Source organism: Colobus angolensis, unplaced genomic scaffold (assembly GCF_000951035.1).
Source record: "Colobus angolensis palliatus isolate OR3802 unplaced genomic scaffold, Cang.pa_1.0 Scaffold61, whole genome shotgun sequence".
Lineage (NCBI taxonomy): Eukaryota > Metazoa > Chordata > Mammalia > Primates > Cercopithecidae > Colobus > Colobus angolensis.
The window spans coordinates 7,924,094-7,928,522 of NW_012119710.1; the positions used below are offsets into that span (position 1 = coordinate 7,924,094).

Sequence of the window (4,429 nt, forward strand, 5' to 3'; positions counted from 1 at the left end):
CAAAGGCTAATAACCCGTGGGACTGACCTCACGAGGCACAGGCAGCTCCTTTCCAAGGGGTCTGGTTTTAGTTTTCTTCCTTGAGCCGAGACTGGCCATCTGATGCGCAGGGATCCACATCTTCATTTGTGAAAACCGTACCTGTCAAATTTGTGATTTTTCAATATCAGCAACTCCCATCCAAAGCAATGAGGCATGGAGGGAGTCCCGCAGAGGAGGAAGTGTGTGATTTAACCCTTCTCTTCTGACTCTTTGTAGAGAAACTTCAAAGGAAGCTTTGATCTAAGGTGCCACCTATGCCATCCCAGAAGCATGAAATATTTTATTAATAATAAATCATATTTTTCCCTGCACTTTGCTAGGCCGTGGCAGGCGGATCACGGGCCAACATGGTGAAACCCCGTCTCTACTAAAAATACAAAAATTAGCCGGTCATGGTGGCGGGCGCCTGTAGTCCCAGCTACTCGGGAGGCTGAGGCAGGAGAATCGCTTGAACCCGAGAGGAGGAGGTTGCAGTGAGCCGAGGTCGCGCCATTACACTCCAGCCTGGGCGACAAAAAGAAAAGAAAAAGAAAAAAATCAGAACGTCCTCTCATAGGTTTCATTGCCATTCCTCAAGATGTAGCCATTTCAACAGGTTGTTTTCTATGTTTATAGACCTTCTATGTATATGCAAGCAACATTCATATATAATTATATGTAGTATTAAAGGATACATGTTTATATACTCCCATATACATAATACATAAATATTTCAATTTCTTCACAAGGATTATGCCATTCACATTGTTTGGCACATTGTTTTTTTTGTTTGTTTTTGTTTTTTTCCTTAACATAACCTCTTCCCATATGGCTCTTTTTTAACCTTTGTCGATTGTTCTCCTGATGTATTTCTTTATTTAAAAATCAGAACCTTATCGTTTCCCCCACATAGTGGACTGTCACCCAGGCTGGAGTGCAGTGTGGCAATCCCGGCTCACTGTAGCCTCCGCCTCCCGGGTACAAGCGATTCTCCTGCCTCAGCCTCCCGAGTAGCTGGGACTACAGGTGTGTGCCACCACACCCAGCTAATTTTGTATTTTTAGTAGAGACGGGGTTTCACCTTGTTAGCCAGGCTGGTCTCGAACTCCTGACTTCGTGATCCGCCGGCTCGGCCTCCCAAAGTGCTGGGATTACGGGCATGAACCACCGCGTCCGGCTGAATTCTCTTTGAAGGGATCCAATACCTTAAGAAATGAGAAGGCAAAGAATGTATGAAGAAGCAGGTCGAATTATAGAATTGACTAATTAGGTACGTCTGAGACCCAGCTACCAAGGTAACAGACTCCCTAAAAAGATAAAATCCATCCTGTAGCTTGCCTGATCAAAATCTTTCAATGAAAGCTTCAGCTGAATGGTCAGATGCCCAAGGTTAGTAACTATTGTCATTTTCCATTTGCTATTCCCTCGGCTAGAAATTCTTTTTCCAAGTCTTCAGGTGCCCAGTCGCTATCCACAGCTCGGTTCAGGCACGACCACCCCCTGGAAAACTTGGCTTTTACTTCGGGTGCCGACCAAGTCCTCCGGTGTCCGAAAAGGCTGGCCTCCCACCACCAAAGCGCGTGACTGGGGGCTTCTGTTTTGCGCGTCTTCCAGTTCCACTGAGGGCCGAGACTTGGTCTTTGCGGCCCCAGTACTTGCTTAGTTCCGAGACTGCGGTATGCACTCAATAAATGTCTAATCGATTCTTGGAAACCTAATTTTTCATCACTGCTTCTCCCACAAGAAGCTCTAGGACTGACTCCTCAAAGACCAAAACTGGAATTAGAAATCCCGCTGTTTACCCGGAGGCCCGCTCAAATGTCTTAAATCTGGGGGGATTCCTCGCGGGAAATTCCCCTTAGGGCGCGGAGCAGGTCAGGCAGGCGGTTACTCTTTGGGTCTTTATTGTCTGTGATGGGAGAAAAGGAGAAATGAAGACTCGATTTTGCTGAACCCCTGCTCAATGTCAGTTTTGTAGGTTCACCTCTCAAGAAATCAGCAAAAAGACTCAGAATTGTAATCGCGGAAAGAATGCGGCCACGTGGCCTATTTTCCCGTGGATAAATTAGGCAAACGTGTTTTTTCAGAGGCCCGGATAGCTCAGTCGGTAGAGCATCAGACTTTTAATCTGAGGGTCCAGGGTTCAAGTCCCTGTTCGGGCGGATACTATTTTAGTTTCCAACATAAATGGATTTGGGCGAGGTTGAGCAAAAGGAACGTTATGCAAAACTCGTTTGGGTTGCCCCCTCCTTGAGGGAAACTAAAACTTGCTAGTGGGTTTTTGCCGGAAAAAGTGAAACATGTGGAAAGTGCCAAGAAACTTTCTCTTCCAGCCTCAGGCTTTTCTTTTCCAACCTTTATACGTTGCTTTGTCTTAGGATATTTTTTCTTTTAAATTGCGTTTATTTTATATTCAAAACAGATCAATAAACACACCTGTCGTCAGAGTCACAATAGTAATATTCTCGGCAAGAATTGTGCAGTTTTTGGCACCGAGGAATGTTTTCAGGCACTTTTTATGGAAAGTGCGATGAGGAAACTGAGATTCAAGAAATATTTCAGATGAACACAAGTGAAGACACAAGATTCCTATATCTCCAACTCGACAAAGTCCTTCACCAGATTCTTCATGCTCCGGTGGGTCCCTGACTTGTGTCTCTTGCGGTAAAGACTAATGCTTTCGCTTTTGGACACTGTCCTCATGTCTGTAGTCGATGAAAAAACGTGCAGCCCCAGAGAGCTGACTACACTGGTGATCAAACCCAAGACCTTCCTCCTGTGGAACAGGAGTGTTGGCCACCTCAATAAAAAATCTTGTGCCACGTATTGCCATTTAACATACAACAGTATAAATAGGGCGATTACGGAACTGGGAATAAATCGCTCTACAACTTCTGATTCCTTTGAGAGGCTTAAGCTGATTATGCATCCTCATAATGACTTTGACTTCTGATTTCTTGAGAAGCTTATTCTTTGCATCCTTATACCTTACTAAATACTATCGTCTCATTAGTTGGTGCTCGCTTAGGAGACAAGGAGAACAGCTGTCTCTGGGTGTGTACGGCGTAGGTGTAAACGTGCAAGGGGACTGGGGAGGGAGGCGAGCCTCCAAAGAGGCTAAGAAGTGGACTATAGCCCTGTGTGTTCAAAGCGGTTAAGCCAACAAAAGCTCTGCCGAAACCCGGGATCGAACCAGGGACCTTTAGATCTTCAGTCTAACGCTCTCCCAACTGAGCTATTTCGGCAAAGACATGAGAACATCCCGCCCTGTCAGGGAAATTTAAAAGGAAAAAAAAGAAGAAGATGAAACCGGGCGCAGTGGCTCACGTCTGTAATGCCAGGGCTTTGGGAGGTTGAGGTGGATCATCTGAGCTCAGGAGTTCGAGACCAGACTGGCGAACATGGTGAAACCCTGTCTGTACTAAAAACGCAAAAAAAAAAATTAGCCGGGCGTGGTCGCACGCGCCTGTAATCCCAGCTACTCAGGAGGCTGAGGCAGGAGCATCGCTTGAACCAGACAGGCAGAGGTTGCAGCGAGCCGGGATGGCGCCATTGCACTCCAGCCTGGGGGACAAGAGCGAAACTGTGTCTCAAAAACAAAAAAAAAATCCTGTTTCCTCCCACTTCCAGCCTTTTAGTTCTTCATTTTTCACCTTCCAAACTGTATTATTTTTTGCCCTGAGGTTTTAAGAACAATCAGTGAGAAAATTAATTCCTTTCATGTGAGGAAACTTTCGCGTTCTGCCTTTTCCTAGGCCACATTGTATTGTCTTTCTCATGCTTTCTCTCTTCCCAGAGCCCTAATAAGAGTAAGAACCGCCGCTTTCTAAGAACCTACTGTGTGTCCAGCAGGAATCTACAGCGTTGCATTCAATCCCGTCCTCCCCCACGCCTGCCTTTAATTGATATAATATACAAATTTTTAAATGAGTTACTAATGTGCCACCAATCACCCAGAACTATTTGGCAGGCTCCAAAGCATCAAAGGCGGAACACCATGGCTGGAGAAGGATTGAACTGGAGGAGGGAAAGGAGGAAAGACTGGGGCAACCCAGAGCTCGCCACCCTTGTCCTCACGCCCCAGCCTGGTCCGTTCTTGCTCATTCAGAAATTGGTTGGAGTAAAGAGATTCCTCTTTTCAAGACAGCCAAAAGTGGAACTGGGCGCTTTCGAAGGGACTCCCTCAGGAAGAAGGAGAAAAATTCGAGAAACTTACCTGTTTCTCTCCCTGGAATGCCTTCTGACCCCCGTGATTAACTTTCCGCAATAAAGAAACTCGCCTCGCCCACCCAGCCCACTCTTCCTATGAGCACCGAGGATCGCTGTCCCTCCAGCACATACCAATCAACTCAAGTTACCTGAATATGGGCATATTGGGCACACATTTCTTTGTAATGTTTCCTCTCCT

The 4,429-nt window shown here is 46.1% G+C and overlaps 2 non-coding genes across 2 annotated transcripts; one reads left to right on the forward strand and one right to left on the reverse strand.

Moving 5' to 3' along the window:
- Nucleotides 1–2,110: 2,110 nt before the first annotated feature.
- Nucleotides 2,111–2,183, forward strand: TRNAK-UUU. The gene has a single exon. It is a non-coding gene; the product is annotated as a tRNA-Lys (tRNA).
- Nucleotides 2,184–3,193: 1,010 nt separating this feature from the next.
- On the reverse strand, nucleotides 3,194–3,266 carry TRNAF-GAA. The gene has a single exon. It is a non-coding gene; the product is annotated as a tRNA-Phe (tRNA).
- Nucleotides 3,267–4,429: the final 1,163 nt, after the last annotated feature.